This window comes from Silene latifolia, chromosome X (genome assembly GCF_048544455.1).
Source record: "Silene latifolia isolate original U9 population chromosome X, ASM4854445v1, whole genome shotgun sequence".
Taxonomy (NCBI): domain Eukaryota; kingdom Viridiplantae; phylum Streptophyta; class Magnoliopsida; order Caryophyllales; family Caryophyllaceae; genus Silene; species Silene latifolia.
In genome coordinates this window covers 220,853,940-220,874,670 of record NC_133537.1, presented here as the reverse complement: position 1 = coordinate 220,874,670, position 20,731 = coordinate 220,853,940, and positions in this window count along the sequence as shown.

Sequence of the window (20,731 nt, the reverse complement as noted above, 5' to 3'; positions counted from 1 at the left end):
ATCAAGTACGGAGTGACGTCGGAAGGCTCCGGCAAAGCAGTACTGATCAGATCGGTAACCACGGGAGATGACACTCTCTCCGGCGTCTCGGTAAACTCAATAGGCAATTCGCCGCAGGGAAGGCCGGATACCATGGCGAAGTCCTCTAAAGTCACGCCGACCTCCCCAAACTCCATGTAGAACGACGACGTCGTGTCCCAATACCGATCCAACATGGCGCGGATCAAACACAAGTTCGACCTAATCGAAGACCTGTGAATATCCGCCAAGCGGCCACCAACGGCCCAAAAGCCGACCTCTCTATCAATGCCCTCGTCCCGGCTCGGAGAACGTCGTAAAAGCCCAGGCAAGTAGTGAAGCCCGAGAAAGTCCTCATGGTGCCGATCTCCTGAAAACAAAAACAAACAACGTTAGAATGTCTATTCAGGCCTGACACTTAGAAAATGACAAAGGGACACGACTCACCAAGCCCTCGTGAGCACGACAGGAGATGTGTCTGTCCAGTCGAAGCAACAACTGGCTACCGTCAAAACCCTCGGCCCAAGTAGGCGTCGCCCGCAAATACAACCCCCGTGGGGCTGTAGCCCGTCTGGATCTCCAACTCGCGACGTCGGCATCATCCTCGACTGTCTCCGCCCTCCGTCTCTTATGGCCACGAGACTCAACATGACGGATGGGGCCCATCTCTATGACCCTGGCGACGTGCTGTAACGTCCGTCTGGTCGCCCGCGGACGACGCTCCCTCGTAGAAACCCTCCTCCCGGAGGTACCAGCTTCAGACCCAGTCTGAGCTCTCCCAGAAACAATAGCCCCAACAACGGGCACCTCACGCTCCTCAACGGCCCCCGCGGCCCCAACAGTCTGCTCAGGAGGTTCCTCCTCCTCAGTAACGTCCTCCACAACCACGGCGGGTGTGCTAGCCGGAGTACTAACCGGCGCCGCCCCGAACAACTCCTCAAGAGTCGCAGCAAGGGACTCAGCCTGTCCCGAAGACTCTCCTGCAAACAAGAAACGTCATCCGAAATTTTGGCATTATGACGGCGTGAAATGGACAAACCGAAAACAAACACAACCTGCAAAACAAAACAAGGGCAATCCCGCCCAAAATCCAACCAAACAAAAAATAAACAAAAAAAACGACTCGCCCCTCTTTTCAAGCAAAAGACGAGTCAAAACCACAAAAACGGCATTTCAAGACCCATACAAGGTCCGCCAACGAACCAAAAATACATTCCCAATGCAACGAAATTTTTTTCCACGGCTCAAAAACGCAATTCATACGCCAATTTGAGCACAAACCGGTCAAAATTCAAAAAACGACCGCAAAAAGGCAAACGTGATTTTACCACGCCTCAGAGCGACCTAAACTGCCAATAAAGTCCATTTCAAGGCAAACTGACTCAATTCAAGCCCAAAGAGGCGCTTATTTTGTCAGACATAAGACCGTCACAAAAGGCAAAAATTCCAAATTTTGCCCACGATACCCAACGAAGGTCAATAAATGGCGAATACGGGTTTTCCCAACTAAAATGCACCTAGTGGGACCCACTACCCAAGGAAATAAACTTGGCATTGCAAAATGAGACGGTTTCTCACCTCTCTCACATTTTTCGAGCATAGGGAGCGGGAACGGGGACCAAAATGCGAACTAAAAGCACCCCTATACTCCTAAACAGGTTTCTAACCTAATGCAATCATCAATTTCACTCAAAATGGGCTCAATCAAAAAACACCCAATTCGATTTTCCAGGGTAAATTTCGCCCTAATTCAATTAAGATAAAAGGCCAACAAATTTAAATAGATTCAAGAGGAAATACATACTCTGAGATGACATTGTTGTTGATGGCACGAATGGAAGCAAGCTTAAGGACCAACAATGACGTTATTGGGTTTATTTTGTGTCGAAGGTTGAAGACGGATGAGGAATGAAATGCAGCCAGAACTCGCGTCTTTTACAGAAAAAAATGGAAGCCCCTTTGGTTCGCAAGGTGGCTCGCGCCTCAATCAGGCCTCCCCTTGCTTTTTCACCGAAATTTGGGCTTTGGCCTGATTTCACATATCAAACTTCGAATTTTCATTGACGATATTAAAGATCGTCATTTTCCCAAAGACAAAAACAAATAGTGAAAATTTTAATCCGCTATTTTCGAAAATTTCAAACAAACTACGATCAAAACCGCCAATTTCAAAAATAATGGTGAAATCAAAATTCACTATTTTCCTTCAAAAAAATTCATAAATAATGGCGAAATTTCAAATTCGCTATTTCCTCAAACTCCAAACAAACGGCGACCAAAACCGCCAATGTCAAAAATAATAGTTAAAATTCAAAATTCGCTATTTCTTCAAATGTCAACGGCGACACATAAACCGTCACTTCAATTAATAGTGAAGATTCCAAATTCACTATTTCCATCAAATGTCAACGGCGGCACATAAACCGTCACTTCAATCAATAGTGAAAATTCAAAACTCGCTATTTCTCCAAATGTCAACGGCGGCACATAAACCGTCACTTCAAACGCAATAGCAAAATTTAAAATTTACTGTTTCCTTCAAAATTCAAACAAACGGCGATCAAAACCGCCACTGCAAATTCAAACAAACGAATGGTGAAGATTTCAAATTCACTATTCCTTCAAATACCAGCAGGGGACTTCCTCGCGGCACCCGCTCATTTCAAAAACAGTGATAGTGAAAATTCGACTTCACTATTTCCACATCGGCATCATGAGTTCGCTACTTTCAAAACAAGCCCATTCGACGCGGCTATGCTCACGCTCCATTAACGGACCGCCCCATGGATGGCGAGCCTTACTATGCAGCATGGCTGGCGAGCCTTTGTCCGCAAACACTCAAGGACACATCCCGAAGATGCCTCGGGTACATTCCCTTATCATGGCTAGCGAGCCTTTGCCCGCAAACACTCAAGGACACATCATGAAGATGCCTCGGGTACATTCCCTTATCATGGCTGGCGATCCTTTGCCCGTAAACACTCAAGGACACATCCCGAAGATGCCTCGGGTACATTTCCTTATCATGGCTGGCGAGCCTTGTCCGCAAACACTCAAGGACACATCCCGAAGATGCCTCGGTTACATTTCTTTATCATGGCTGGCGAGCCTTTGCCCGCAAACACTCAAGGACACATCCCGAAGATGCCTCGGGTACATTTCCATATCAGAGCTGGCGAGCCTTTGTCCGCAAACGTGCAAGGACATATCCGAGACGCCTCAGGTATGACTCCTTCATATGGTTGGCGAGCCTTTATACGTAGTCTAATGGACTTTAAACGACCCGCACGGACAGTCGAAAGACTCTAAACTGTTCCCGACGACAGGTCCTTGACTCGTACCCTCGAGTCGCCTTGGCGTCGTTCTTCCCGACGGCAGGTCCTTGGCCCAAATCCTTTCGAGCCGCCTCGACGTCGCTTGGGTCTCCAGGTTGTAATCTTCGATTTACCTGGGGCTCTACTTTGACTTTCGCCATGCCCAAGCCTCGGTTAAAGTGGGGGCTCTGTAGATACCCAGTATCTGCTGAGACTCTAACAAAAACCCGATGATTATCGGACTATAACATGTTTTGGAATCGCGGCGTTTGATCGATTGTTTGTGTACAACTTTACATCGAAAAACTTAAAACGATTTCGAAAATAAAATATTTCAAAACATTTCAAAAATACCTGGAGTGTTTAATGCACGACGACGGGGTCGCAATGACACTAACTAGAGTCAAAACCGACACCGGGCCAAAAATCGACTCAAAAATTCAAATCCCGACTCCAACAACGAGTCAAACCGATATCACACTTCAAATGGCCGATAGATCGACGAAAACACCATTAGGGATATGGGAAGTTGTTCCCGTAAGAGTTGGGAAATTTTTCATCCCGGTGGACTTTGTAATTGTTGACATGGAAGAAGACTCCAATATTCCAATCATTCTAGGTTGACCTTTCTTATATACCGCGGGTGCGGTGATAGATGTGAAGCATGGAGAGCTCACTCTAGAAGTGGGAGATGAAAGCATAACTTTCAATCTTGACAAGACCATGAGAGCTCCCCGTTTGCATGAACCATGTTTTATGGTTGATCATTATAGCCGGAAGGATGATAGGAAGAAGTCGGAATTCCAATGGAAGAAGAAAGTCGATGATGCTCCATTAAAAGAGCAAGGAAATTGTAACAAAGAGAGCTTGAAAAGCTCACCAAAATCAAGCAATAAAGAAGAGGGCCTCATTGGCCAAAGCAAGAAAGTGGGAGAGTTGTCTCTATCAACTCAAGAGATCTTTAGGGACCAAGTAGTAGAAGTTTGTGGTCTTTGGGACGATGAGTTTGAAGGGATTTTCAATCCCTACATTGGTAATGGTATCGATCAAGACCAACATGAAGGACAACAAGTGCAAAGATCTATTTAGGATCTTTATCATGACAATGAACAAGCTTTTGACTACTTCTTCAAGGTGTTGAGTAACATTAACAACACCTTGGACATGCCCCCATGACATCTCACTAAGGATGAGAGTTTGGTGGAGTCCTCTCCAAACCACCATTTATAAATATTTCTAACTCCCTAACTAGCATTTTAATTCTTAAATTGCATTTTTGTCATTTTTGGATTTTTATGACTTGATCATGATATTTATCATTTTTGAGATAAGTGAGGGAGGGACTAATGATTTTATTGATGTGTAGTGCTTTAACTTAGTGTGGGGATAGCAATTGCCTAGGCTATCCATGCCTTCGTAGTGCCCCTACAATGAAGATCACGGGATTTGAAGAATGAAGATGACACGGGATATGCAAGTGCACGGATGGAACTGAATCCGGGTAGACCAGGAGGAATCCGAGCATCCCTATGGGTAATCCGCTCGTCTTATGGGAATCCGAGCGTCTGTGGAAGAATCTATCCGTCCAAATGAGCTGTGAAATCAAAAATTTTGGTCTGTTAGAGAATCCGAGCGTCCCAGCTGAGAAGACGCTCGTCTGAAAGAATCCGCTCGTCTTTGCAAGAAGACGCTCGTCTTTTTGCCAGTGCGGATTGAGAAAATTCGCTGTAACAGAATTCGCTCGTCTTTGAGGGAATCCGCTCATCCTGAATTACAAAAATCCGCTCGTCTTCTCTAAAAGACGCTCGTCTTTAGGCGAGATTTCCTGAAGCCAAATTGAGCAGAATCCGAGCGCCCCGACAGGAATCCGCTCGTCTTCCCCCTGCAGTTTTGAAATTTCGGGTGTTTTAAATACCCCTTCCCACATTCATTCATTCATTCAAACATTCAAACACTACCCATAAACCCCAAAACCCTCATCCTCTCCATCACCAAAAACAAAATTTTCTCATGCAAATCCAACAAAATCAAATCCAAAGTTCCTTACAACAACAATTAATCACTCCTTTTACAACAATAATCAATCCAAGCACCAAAATCTTCAACCTTTGAGTCGATTTTTAAAATACAAAGGCAAATCCTTTCATCTTAAAATCGATTTGGGTATAATTGGAAATTGAAGATTTTCAATCTTTTCTTGGTATAATCATCAATGGCAAGAACAAAAGGAGCAACAAAGGCACTCAAGGCAAAGGCACTCTCAAAAAGTGAACAATGCCTTCAAGCAAAGAAAGCTTCAATAGCTATGGTGGTTGCTAGTACAAACTTGGAAGTTCAACAACAACAAGATCCTCCCTTGGAAGCAACAACATCAACAACTCCGGAAATTGCTCAATTATCAAACTATCCGGACATGCCTTGAATAAATTTGGTGTCCTTGAACAAACAAAAGCCTTTTTCGATGCCATGGGGTTGGAAAAATTGTTTACTACAAGAGAATTGACATACCCCTCCCTTACCTTGAAATTCTTAAGTTCATTGAAAGTGACTAAGGTAGAGACTAGAACATATATCGAGTTTCGCCTTGCCAATGTGAATAGGCGCATCACCTTTGATGTTTTGAGTAAAGCATTAGGTCTTAGTGATACACCTTATTATCACAAGATGCCCGAAAAATATGACCCCGCTCCTCTTTGGGAGGCAATTTCCGGGAAGAAATTTGAGAGCTTTCATGCTTGTCGCGCTCTATTAGTCAACCATCTGGGCATTAGAGTGTGGCACAAGGTGATCGGGAATACTATAATTGCAAGAAAAGACACTAATCACTTTACAAAGCTCGATTGTGTTCTACTTGAGTCAGCCTTAAATGTTGGAAGGGAATTCACTAAGCCTTACAATGCTCTAAGGCTTTTGGTGGAAAGATGGCTCAATGTTGATTGTGGTAAGGAAGGCACCGCTTTTATCGTAAATGGAGGTCTAGTTACTCTCTTGGCCAAGCACTTTGACGCAAATTTCAACAAGGATAACACCTATGTGGCGATCAAAGGGGGTCATCTCATTGACATGGATGCCATGATTAACAAGTACAAGTGGGTCAAGCATAACTCTCTTGACACCAACTATGGGTGGCTCACCAATGATGCTAGATCTTTCACTTTGCCTTCCAATATATGCCGCTTGAGTGCTCATCGAACAAACTACCTACTTCCACTTTCCAAAGGCGCCGAGTACATCATCCGTCAACAAAGGTGCGAAATTGAAGAGCCCTCCTCATCCATTGTCACACCACCCTATCCATTCAAATATCAAGAGTTCAAACCCAAAGATGTTGAAGTGGGCAATGACTACATGACTCTACTTATGCAAGAGATGCATAAACAAGCTTACAATGATCGAGTAGATGCATACTTGGCTCAATATCCACCCCTCCTTCATTTAGCTAGGCAAGGACTACTTGATCCTTCATGTCCTTTGCCTAGTTGGGCGGATAGGGAAGTCTTCTTTCCAAGCACATCTAGGGGTGAAAGACCGGGTGAAGATGGGAATGATGATGATGAGGTTGATGATGATTAGGGTGTTGATGAAGAGGTAGATGATGACGAAGAAGAGGATAATGAAGATGATGAAGGAAGTGAGCAAGGAAGTGAAGAGGGAAGTGGAGATGAGTCCGCTTCTATGGAGGAAAATGATGACAATGATGATATGGTGGAGGACTAGCAAGCTTTGGAGGCTCCTACCCTCTTGAGGTTTGTCTACTTCTTTCTTTGTTTTATTTATTTATATCTTGGTCATAGTTGGAGAGTCCTAGCAACATGAGGACTAACACCTAGGCCCATTGAGGTGTTCTTTTATTGTTCCTGTTTGAAAAATTCAAAATGACAACATGTAGTTTCATGCATTGCATCTTGTGTGCATGAACTACCCCATAATTCAAGACATTAGCAATAATGTCTATCTCGGTTTGGGGAAGTACATGCATACGCAACGGGAGGTAATCTAAATTACGCTCTTCGTCATAAACAAAAACCCATGCATCATGTAGTGTAGATTAGTATAGCTTGCATTTAGTATAGGATTCATGCATCATACTTGCATAATTTCCTATCATATTGGCCATTGAGGACAATGCCAATATTAGTGTGGGGATGGGAAATTCTAACTTAACTTTTATTCAAAAATACAAAAAAAAAAAAAATCAAAAATTTCGAAAAAAAATCAAAAAATTTGAAAAATTTGAAAATCCAAAAACAAGTTCATTTCTTTTGTAGTGTAGACTTGTATATATTGTTGTATATATTGTGTTTGTTCTATCCTTGTTCACATTGATCAACTACGCCACATCCGAGACATAAGGATATTGAAGACTACATGGTATGATCTTTCCAATCTCCTTTTTCCTCTCTATGTTAATGACTATGTGGCTTTATTTTGATTGATGCGGCATAAACAATGTGAATTTAGGACTTGCATTTAGATTATTTGGCATATTAGTTGGTAGAATCATTTGCATTAGGATGTATATTTGTTAGTTGCATCATGGCATGTAGTTGCATGTTAGAAAATTTTGCGAAACCGTCTACTTGGGAAGCTTGACAAGTGTATATAGGCCCTAGTAGACGCTTTTTCTTCTTAAAACTTTGCTTGTTAGAATACTTGTAAAACACCCTAGGATGTGTCATACTAGTATCCTTTGACCCATGGATTAAGGCCTAGTCAAGAGTACCTAGTGGTGTGATAACTCCTTGGCTACCGTTTATTCCAAGGTGACCCTTGAAACCATGCATCCATCATCCATGTTCTACCACATTTTTGTCATCAAAGGGAATGGGCACAAAAAGAAATTATTCAAATTTGAGTTCAATGAAATGAAAAGTGAAAGAAAGTTTGCAAAATGCATAAAATGAAAAGAGGAGCAAAAATAGACTCCTAAAGCTTCAAATATAAGGCACCCTCACTACATATGGGGTGACTTTAAAAATGTTCAAAAAGAAATGCAAAAAGTTGAGAAGTTGTCAAGTATTGAAATGCCAAAAATCAAAAGAAATGGCAAAAGAAAGTGCTCTCAAATGTTTTATGCCACAAGAAATTGGGGGGGAAAACAAACAACAAAAGCAAACTCCCAAAATGAAACTCAAATACTATCGATCCCTTTATCCATCGTATCCATTTTTGTGCATGGTAGAGAGGGGACGACCCTTCTTCTTGTCTAGGCAAGAGGGGGAATTCCGCGATCCTCCAGTGTTTCTAACACCATAGGGAGTCTACTCTTGACAAAAGCATTTAACGATTGAGGACAAGGGTACCCTAGCTTGACACAACTTGGAGGTGATTTATTGGTATCCTTCTAGGCTTAGTAGTTTGAAGAAACCATATCTATGAAGGAGTGTGTAACCTTGAATTGCTTCCCCTTTAGATAATTTCCGCCACTTAGATGAGGAAAGTGGCTATTCTTTTGTAGATGCATCCATTACTTGATTTTATGAGTTTTAATGTTTGGATGTGTCGCCATTTTGGCAAGACCCACCTTGCCTTGCAAGAAGGCATCCTACCTCATGGTTGTCTTGTTGTGAGTTTAAGGGGCGGAGTGAGACCCGCTAATTGTCTCATATCGACTATGCTATTAGGTTAGTTTAAATAACGGTCCTAGTCTTTGTCACCTCTTTACTCGGGACGAGCAAAGTTTCGGTTTGGGGATATTTGATGTGACCATAATTTGAGCATATTTAGTCCCCGAATTAGCCCCGTTCCCATGCTTTTTAGTGCATATTTGGGTCATTTATTGTCTTTAGTCCTTTGTTTTGCATATTCTTTGAGGTTTTGATCCCTTGGTAGGAAAGGAGTGCAAACCTTGCATTTTCATGGCAAAATGGAGCTAAATTGATTGAATTCAATGACCAAGCATCAAAGAGAAGACAAGACTAGAAGGCCTTTGTACATACTATAGTAGATGGGCAATGATGAGAAAAGATCCTTGCATCCCCGAGGAAATACTAAAGGATTTTATGAAGAGAAAGGAAGAAAAGAAGAAAGGAAGAAGCTGACAGGGAATCCGAGCGGATTAACCACAATCCGCCCATCCAGCACATGCAATCCGAGCGTCTTCCTCAGCTGGCCGCCCGTCCAGAACCACCACAATCCGCCCGTCCACCCCGCAAATCCGCTCATCCAAAACACCCACAATCCGCCCGTCCCGTGCCCTGGACGCTCGGATTGTGTGACAGCTAAATCCGTCTCCTACTTGCTCAAATGAAGGATGCGCATATTTTTCAAAGACCGGCGAAAAGGAGACCGGAGTCTCTCTTGAGACCGGCGATTCCTCAACGACTTAATCGTCATTTAAGCCCTTAGTAAACCCTAATTTATGTACCTAATCCCCACTATAAATACCCCATTAGTCTAATTAGATTATCATGTTCTTTTTAGCAATCTCTAGTGTAGTTTATATCAATCAAATATCTCTTTAATCTTGTAATCAACTTTTAATCAAGTCTTAATACAAATCTCATTTCCTTAATCTCTCTTTTGTTCATCTTTCATTTTGGGTAATTGAAGATTATTTGGGTTATTATTGGGAGATTGACAATCTTCCAATCAATCATCAAGTACTTCTATTATTCTTTGCTTTATTATTGAAATCATTAGTAGGTATAATTCTCTTAATCCCTTTTTAACTATTGTTAATTATCTTCATTTATTCATCATGTTTTACTTTGTTGGTATGATTGACAACCTTACTAGCATGTTCAACATGATAATCGGTGAGTAGTTTCCTTAGCTAGGGTTAATGGGTAATTAGGGGAAACCAAAATGGGGGATGATTCATGCTTAAATTAATATGTTTTCATAGTTTATTTGCTTGCTTGTTGTGATCTCAACTTATGCACATGTTATGTTTGATGAAATGCGAGCCTATGAATCCTTGCATTTTTTACCCATCACCTATCTTTTCAATGAGACTTGTAAGACATAAACCAACTCGAGTCTCATTAGACCATGCATATAGTTAAGTAGGGAAGATTAAGTCGTCTTGTAGGTGTTGTACAATCTAATCGATTCGGCTCCGGGACCCAAACTTTCTTAGGATTGTAAGATATAAACCAACTCGATCCATCACAACAATAATTGCTTGCTTATAATTTGAGAATATATTTGTATGATCAATTCCCATGAACCCCCTATGACCCCATGACACCCTAGTGCCTTTTATCAATTGTTTACATCCCTTTTTAATCATCTTGCTTGTTTACTTTTATTGCTATTTAGTTTAGTGATCTTCTACTTCAAACCCCAAATTGTGACACCCCTAGACACCACTAGTTGCAATTGAAAATCTCATCTCAATTCCCGTCCCTTGGGATCCGACCTTTACTTGCCTCTTTACTAATTGTAGAGTTGTTTGTGGAGTTATAAATTGTGTTTTGGTCTAGGTGCTCCTAACGACATGTACCGAAAACTAAACCTCCAACTGAGTCCGACCAGCTATTCGCCCTAAGACAATTCTAACTTAACTTCGGCCCTCATTAGAATGCCCTAATGTTCATTTCAGGTCTTACCTTTTCCAATCTTCCGATCCAAGTCAAGGTGTACCGAGGTTAATTATCTAATTGCGTCGACTCAAGTAGACAAGAACAACTTTATGCAGCGATTAACAACATAGATCTATTTCGCATCAAGTTCTAATCACCTATTCATAATTCCCTTAAAATCATGGCTCCCTTATGTCTTAGCAAAAGGAATTAGCTATGCATGACTATTGAATGAACAATAACAATACATAAACTATAGAAATTAAGCATAATTGATGATCTAAGAGGAAAGTAGAAACAATAGAGATTGAGAGAACAAAAGCAATAAGATAATAACAATTAATTAATTAATAATAAAGAGTACCGATTACAAGGAAAAGTAAAGGAGAAATAAGTTCCAAGTTTCCAATCCTAAGGGAGAGCAAGGGCAGAGAAGTCGAAGAACAGAGGAAGAGAAGAGAGCTATTATGACTGCCGTCATACTTATTTATCCTAATTTACAATAAGGAAAAACTCGAAATAAACTCAAAATCCTCATAAAACACCTAGGCTCTCGATCGAGTGAAATGAAACCACTCGATTGAGAAGAAAACTCGACAAACTGTTCGATCGAGTAAACAGGGCGCTCGATCGAAGACTTCAGAGGATGGCTATCTCGATCGAGTAAAGGCAGAGCTCGATCGAGTGATTCCTGGAGGATAAAGCATTCGATAGACCATTATGAGTAGCAAAATGGATCGATCGAGCTATATAAGCACGGGTGGACTCCTTGACACCTTCCGAAGCCACTTCACGCATCTCTAAGTGACACATTCCAAGCTCCGATTCCTCGTTCTCCAAAATGCATGCGATTAGGACAAGTTCAAGCTTGATTTCGCTCCTTTCTGGATCGTACCTGCAATTAATACAAGACAAACCAAAGTAGACTATTCGGGGGCATTTGTAGCTAGATGCTACATAAATAACAAAGAAATGCGTATAAAAATGAGGTAAAAACCTTATATAAAATACACGCATCAAATCTCCCCAAACCAAACCTTTGCTTGTCCCCAAGCAAACTATGAATGCAACTAAATACAGCTAACGGAACGGGACCAACACATCAGCTACGAATCATCTACCCAAACCAATTTAATGCAACGACTAACAAAGTGGCAATAAATAAGTGCAAACGAGTTAAATCAATGCTTTAAACTTTTGAACCGTCGACCTTGCTAGACTCATACATATCGGACTCTCACGGATCGCTCATCACACAAATTAAGCACATCGTGAGTATATAAATAAGAGATAGAAAGAAGTATAGACACTCACCTAACTCGACCTATAAGAACATGCATGAAGTCTAACATGAATAAAGTCTCTACAACCGTACATATGCAAACCAACCAACTAATGACCAATACACATGCCGAGGACTTACATTTGCGTAAGTGAGGTAATGGGTAAGAAGGGGCTAAAATTAATTTGGAGATATGGAGTTAATAGCCAAGCCATCAACAACGGATCCAAATTTTGAAACTTCCCGTCTTCATACTCAATACAACAATGCAAAACTGTGCGAATTTGTAGCGCACAACTCACCAACCACCATAATATCGTCAACTCCCCATAAGATACAAATATAACATAAGAGTGAAAATCACAACATAATAAACTTTTTTGGCTCATGATTTTTCATAATATTTCTTTTTTTTCATATTCTTTTTTTTTTCCAATTTTTTTTCACAACTTTTTCTTTTCATCTTTTCATATTTTTCATTCCCTTCGACAATTCCACCAACTTCTCAAACTAGATATAACCATATTGCAATGAAACATTCCCAACAGCTACTATTGCTAGCTCGGCTAGGGTAGGCAGAATTATAGATTGTAGCTATATGGGACAAAATGGGCAATTTGGCTATGTGAAGCTCATGGGTAGAATGAAATAAAGGGGATTGCCTCTCCTAACATGTGTCACCAACCACAGACCCGAATGCATACAGGTACTAAGCAGACTGAATTCATGTTTATGCCATTTGATGTTACATGCCTTATAGAGAGTACTACTCACATCCTACATGAAACTGGTCATGAATGTGACCAGCTTATCAAGCTCTAAACCTTAGAATGTAAATGTAGCTTGCCAATATAAGAGTCAAGTCTATTCGTTCAGATAAGATTGAAACAAAAACTCGTATATTATGCACATTACCACGCCAACAGAATGTTATGAATGTGCAAGGTAAGGATAAAAAGGACTCAAAGTAGCATAAAAGTTCAACGTTCCGACTCAACCTAAATGCGGAAATAAACGTGAATTTTTTTAATTTTTATAGAAATTTTGAATTAAAAACAGCAATGCATGCGAAAATAAATAAACGTGCAAACTGAAATGCAATAGAACAACATGCAGACACAGATATGGATGCGTACCTCCCCAAACCAAACCGTATAATGCCCTCATTGTACCAAAAAAACAGGGAAGGAAATGCAAACTGAAGAGAAAATGAGAACGGAGGGTGGAATACTTACAAGACGACGTGAAGTAGGGACCTCCCCAAACCGACCATGAACATGGGAGGTCGCAAACAGCCCAATATCATCGCAGCATGCGAGATATAGCAACATGACTCAACCAAAAGGGCAGAAGAGCTCGATGGAGTAGAACAGGTGTCAGAAGCTCTTGATCGAGAAAATGAGGCGCTCGATCGAGAAGACGGATGTTGCAGGCACTCGATCGAAAGGAGAAATGTTCGATCGAGGGGAATTAGCAGCAGAAGTGTTCGATCGAGTAAACAAAGCTATCGATCGAACGGTTTACGCGTGAAACCTGCAAAACGCATCAAAAGAAGCCACGAGACTAACAAAAGTACGTACATGTTCAGCGTTTGTTCGTAAAACTAGAGTCTAAGCACACAAAAACTAAAGCAACAAGTCTAAACAAAATTACAACAAAAATAGGCCGGGTTGCCTCCCAGATAGCGCATGTTTAAGAGGTCCCGCACGACCTTTTGACTTTATTTAGCTGGCGCATCAGGATTGTCGAAGTACAGAACTTCAACTCTTCCATCCGTATCGTTTGCTTCATGGGAATGCTTCACATATTAGCCATTGACTTTGAACCTGTTGCCCTCGGAACTCTCTAATTCAACGGACCCAAATTTAGTGAAACCAGTCACTGTATAAGGACCACTCCACCTGGACTTCAGCTTAACAGGAAACAAGCACAGTCAAGCATTAAACAGCAACACTTTCTGCCCGATATGAAATTCTCGAGGTATGATCCGTTTGTCGTGCCATCTCTTCATCTTCTCTTTGTAGATGTGTGAGCTATCATAGGCATTAAGCCTAAACTCCTCCAGTTCATCAAGCTGCAATAAACGGTTCTGACCACACAACTTAGGATCAACGTTTAGTTCACAAATAGCCCACCAAGCCTTACACTCTAACTCAGCAGGTAAGTGACAGGACTTCTCATAAACCAACCGATATGGTGATGCACCAATCTGTGTTTTAAAGGCAGTCCGATAAGCCCATAATGTGTCATCTAATTTTAGACTCCAATCCTTCCTTGATTTAGAAACTACCTTAGCCAAAATCTCTTTTATCTCCCTGTTAGAGACCTCAACTTGCCCACTAGTTTGGGGATGATACCGCAAACCGCGACGGTGTTGGACACCGACTTTAGACAAAATAAAAGTAAGTTTCTTTTCTTTAAAATACATTCCCCCATCACTAATGACGACCCTAGGGACACCAAATCGGGGGAAAATAATATTTTTAAACATCTTAATCACGGTCTTGGCATCACAATTAGGTGAAGCAATTGCTTTCACTCACTTATACATATAATCTACGGCTAACAAAATATACCTGTTACCTTTGCTAGACGAGAAGGGTCCTTGGAAATCAATGCCCTAGACATCAAAAAACACAACCTCTAGGATGCCATTTAGTGGCATATCATGTCTCTTAGAAATATTCCTAGAGCGTTGGCAAGCATCACAAGCTGAAACAAACATTTTAGCATCGGCAAATAAAGCAGGCCAGTAAAAACCAGACTGAAGTACCTTAGCCACAGTGCGCGACAGACCGTGGTGACCACTATAAGAAGATGAATGACAGTCCTCTAAGATTGCTCTGGTCTCCCACTGTGAAATACACCGTCTGTAGAGACCGTCTGCACATTCCTTAAATAAATAAGGATCATCCCAGAAGTACTGTTTAATGTTATAGAGAAAACGCTTCTTCTGCTGATAAGAAAGGTCGGGTGGCAGCTCACCACTGACAACATAGTTAGCTAAATCTGCATACCATGGATCATGGTTAGTATTAGAAGACAAAACAGCAAATAAGGAATCATCGGGAAAAGAGTCATCAATGGGTAAAGAATCCTCTCCTTTCTGCTGCGATAGTCGCGATAGATGATCAGCTACTACGTTCTCTGCATCCTTCTTATATTTGATCTGTAAATCAAACTCCTGAAGGAGGAGTATCCACCTCAATAGCTGTGGTTTAGCTTCCTTCTTAGCAAGAAGGTGTCTCAGCGCTGCATGGTCAGTAAAAACAGTAACTTCTGACCCTATCAAATAGGAACGAAATTTTTCTAGCGCATAAACCACAGCTAACAGCTCCTTCTCAGTAGTGGTGTACTTCACTTGAGCCTCATCAAGAGTTTGGCTCGCATAGTATATTGCATTTAAGGCTTTGTTTTTTCCGCTGGCCTAACACCGCTCCTAGTGCATAGTCACTAGCATCGCACATAATCTCAAACGACAAGTCCCAGTTAGGAGGCTGTATAATCGGTGCTGAAATCAAGGCCTGCTTCAACCTTTTAAAAGCAGAAAGACACTCATCAGTAAATGCAAAGGGGGCATCCTTAAGCAACAGTTGTGTAAGCGGTTTAGCAATTTTTGAAAAATCCTTAATGAATCGGCGATAAAAACCCGCATGACCAAGGAAACTCCTCGCTCCTTTAACATTAACAGGAGGAGGCAATTGCTGAATCACTTGCACCTTTGCTTTATCAACCTCAATGCCCCTGTCATAAAGTAAGTGCCCTAGTACAACTCCCTCGTTGACCATAAAGTGTCACTTCTCCCAATTAAGCACAAGATTAACCTCAATGCAGCGCTGCAACACTTTATCAAGGTTAGAGAGACAATTAGCAAAGTCACTTCCATAGACACTAAAATCGTCCATAAAGACTTCCATAATATAATCTATATACTCAGAAAATATCCCCATCATGCACCTTTGAAAGGTGGCAGAGGCATTACATAAACTAAAAGGCATCCTGCGATAAGCAAAAACACCCTGAGGACAAGTAAAAGTAGTCTTTTCCTGATCGTATGGATGAATAGGGAACTGAAAGAACCCTGAGTATCCATCTAGATAACATAAAAACTTATGCGAAGCTAACCTTTCTACCATATGATCAATGAAAGGAAGGGGAAAGTGATCTTTCTTTGTGACTGCATTTAGCTGTCTGTAGTCTATGCACATCCGCCAACCAGTCACTACTCTAGTAGGTATCAATTCCTTCTTGTCATTCTTGACCACAGTATTCCAACCTTTCTTAGGAACTACCTGAACTGGACTCATCCACTTAGAATGACCAACAGAATAGATAATACCTGCATCGAACAGCTTCATTACCTCAGCCATCACAACATCCGGCATCTTCTGGTTCAGTCGGTGTTGACCCTGTCTGCAAGGCTTGTGATCTTCCTCAAGCTCGATTTTGTGCATATAAATATCAGGACTGATGCCCTTAATGTCATCCAATGAATAACCCATGGCCTTCATGTTTTTCTTAAGAACAGCTAACAAAGCGGTCAGCTGATCATCATCCAATTTAGCGCTAACAATGACTGGATATTTCTCTGTATCATCTAAAAATGCATATTTAAGATGAGAAAGGAAGAGGTTTACGCTCAGGTACCTTTACCTCTATGGCGCAAAGAGTATTTATCATTTGTTCCACTCTCTCTCCCTCAGCGTCGGTGAGTTCACGCTCATCTAATGCAGCTTCAAGCAAATCCAACACAGCATCATTGTTCTCTGGGTTATCTGCACACTCATCTAAAAGCATCAAAGCCTCTAATGGATCTTTTATAAAGGAATCCGACCAGAGCTCATAAACAGACTCGTCAACAATATCAACTGAATAACAAGTATTTTCTATCATTGGGCGAGCAAGTGTACCAGGCAAACTAAAAGTGAGCGTATCATCCCCCACTGCAAGAGTCAAACGCCTTTGTTTGACATCAATAATGGCCCCAGCTGTACATAAGAATGGTCTTCCTAGTATAATTGGGATCCGCGTATCCTCAGCTATGTCTAAAACAATAAAGTCCACTGGTATAAAGAACTTGCCTACTTTAACAGGCACGTCCTGTGAGATACCCAAGGGTTGTCTAACAGATCTATCAGCCATCTGTAATGTGATGTTAGTCATTTTAAGGTGACCCATATTATGCAGACAGAAAAAGGCATGACACTGACACTGGCTCCTAAATCACAGAGAGCCTTATCTATCACTTCATTTCCTATGTTACAGCTAATAGAGAAACTACCCGGGTCTTTCATTTTTGGTGGAGCTTTATTGAGAAGTAAATTACTAGACTCTTCCATAAATGCAACATTCTCGAATTCACTAAGCTCTCTCTTACGCGTTGATGTGAACATTATATGCGCACATTTAGTCCCCTAATTGAGTCTATTTTGCATACTATTATAACATTCCATAGCCATTTTATCCGTTAAATGCTTTCTATTTTGCTTTCCTAGTGCATTTCTGAAGGAAATGTAGATTCATATACATATTTAACATACTCATATATGTCTAAAATTTGTCATAAAATTAAAACGGATTTTATGCATGCAAACAATAATATAAATAGAGGAGAAATCATGTCCTTACAAAATGGATTTCGGCTATTAGAGCACAAGAGAGATCACCTATCTCTTCTTGTTCTTGAGCTATTCCAATGGAAGAACAAAGATCTAAGTGCAAGATCTCTCCCTATGCTTTATACCCAAGGCTTCTCTTAATTTAATTAATATTACAAAACTAGTATAATATTAATCAATGGTGAAAAATGGAACCAAAAATATTTATAAACTCTTATCTTATTTTCGGTTTTTAGAGAGATGATGAGGAGGATTTTATTCTCTCTAAAACTAGTATTTTGGATGAGTTAGTGGAATGAATTAATCTCTAACACATTTTAGAGTAATAGGTAAATTAAATTGAAAAACCAATGATGGTTTTTCACATAAAAAAACCGGGTGGAAGGGAAGGCTTTTAGGGGAGCCAATGCATGAACACTTTTGTCTTCACAAGGAGTAGTAGGGTTGCATGGCTAAAAAGCAAAACAATCATTATGTTTAGCTACTAATTAAACAATTAATTAGCTTAATCCTCTTCCTATATTTCGGTCCATTTGGTAATATGGAATCCATATTATTTTTGTCAATTGTCTATATGTTACATGTCACATGTCACATATATTTGTTATGTAATTTTTAACTTATTAAAAATCAACGCATTAATAAAAATACGTCACATACAAAAATCGACTTAGTAATATCACAATTACTAGTACCAAAATATTTTACCAATTATAAATTACAACTGATTGTATTTATAACAATTCATTCAATTTTAATTGTTACATTAAACAATTATTTCATCCGAGTAATTATACAATTTAATCACTCAGACCGTATCTCATTTAATCACATTTCAATTTGATACGTAAATTTTACTTCCAAAATCGTCCGTCAATTTTCAAGTAATTTAATTAACTCGCAACATTATACGATTAATTAAATAATCAATTAAGAGTATTGCCCTTTAGGTATGACCTAGGGGGTCAACTGATCACCACCGTCACACGACAGTAATGTCAAACTCTAGTTAGCCAATCATTACCGATATATGTTAACCATTGACAAGATAACAATATTACTTCCCAATTGTATTCATTTTAATGAGACTTAAACATGTGATCATCATGATCAACTGTCGTGATCGCATTATTGTCGGAGGACACATATTCCAACAATCTCCCACTTGTCCTCGACAAGTGTGCGTCACCAATTCTCTTGTCCTATTACTATCTCCCACTCAATGCAAGGTGTCTTTCAGGTCGTACTTGCAAGTGATCATATCGAGAGTGGTTTCCTCGATCTGGAGAATAACTGATTGACCGGATTTATCCACACTGGATACCTTCCGAGCGTGGCCACGCATTTCCAGTTCATTACTCCTCGAGTGGCCCTGAGATATTGTTATAACCCTGACTAGGGGTGGACAATTCCTATTGCACTCATTCCCTTCGACTAGCCACAGCCATCATAACCCAAAATATGCCCATTTGACCCCATTTACGAAGGTCGTAGTAACACAAATCAAAGTTAATCAAATCGTGCCATCTTAGGAGAATAGTCTTTAGTCAAAAGAATCGACTCATTTGAATACTATAGTAGCTCTCGCCACGACCAGGCTATATAAATTTGCCGAACTCTATAAGCGGTCATAAGGCCCGACGAAAGTTCCTAACAATCGCCTATGTGATCGACTAGTCATCTCACATGACTGTATGGCACTTGAACTTACCATCAATCGCCTCACACTCTAGTCACTTCGAGACGTCACCTCATATAAGTAACTATGGGCAAAACAATGTTAATCCATGTTCACTTTAACGGGGTTCAATTGTCTCCACAACCCGTTTGGATGTAACAATGTACAAGGTGAGTTAATAATCACTCAAACGACAAATGTCGACATCACACTCGGGTAGTCAATATCATATTACAACCTTGTGATGTTTATCATAAGCGTAAACACTCATTGATTGCAATAGAAGTTTAACATCCCATGTGTCCATGTGTTCAAACTTCTTACACTTGCTTCTTCCTTTACATTCATGTTCTCTCTCATAACATGAATCTTACCAAGCACACATCAAGGTTCCCAACCTTGGTTTCGGTTCTTTAACTTGAAAGAACTTTCTTATCGATCATCTCATAACGAACGAATTTGCTATGAATAATATAACTTGCACCGATCAAGTATTTCATCCATACACAATGCACTAGGTATATGTTTTGTAGAATCTTGTAACAATTGACAAGATTATTTAGCATAGCACTTCTCATAAGTCCTAGCTTTTACTAGGAAAGATTGTTATTGAATAACTTCTTATTCAACCAAGCATCTTTCCAAGGCTTCTCATTTCTCTTTCTGGCTCGAAAGTTTTAGGATTCTCATAAATCCTTACTTGTGTTCGGATTTCATATATATGTGCAACCTATTGTCACATAATCGAGTAATCCGTCAAACACCGAAATTGCTCATCGGATTCTACTTGAGAATTCATGACGCTTCTATTATGGCTCACCAAGTCAATCATCATGCTCTTATGCATATGATTCATAATTGGACATGTACATGATTATTCTAATGGCGGAAACATTAGTTACTAATAATCATGAGATCAACCGTTCTTAGGTTCAATGAACTACCATGACTGCTAATGGTAATCCCATTTTCATTCATACGAATAACCTACACGTATGTTGATGTGATGTGTATCTCTTAATACTAATTCAACATCCCATGATGTAATTGGATTCATCATTGTCCATTTTCATCCAGAATTGAAAACTCGAAGGCTTCTTTATTAAAGAAGGTATTAGCTCGTCATTCTCTAATGAGTAATGAGTTTTAAACATTCAAGGATGATAGCTCCCACTAAATCCCATGTCCTCACATGAGAATTTCCTAACTCCCACTCAATTCTACATTTTTCGAAATTGACTTCTCAATCGAAATTTGTCAAGAATATAAATATAAATCGCTTTGCCAAGTTACTA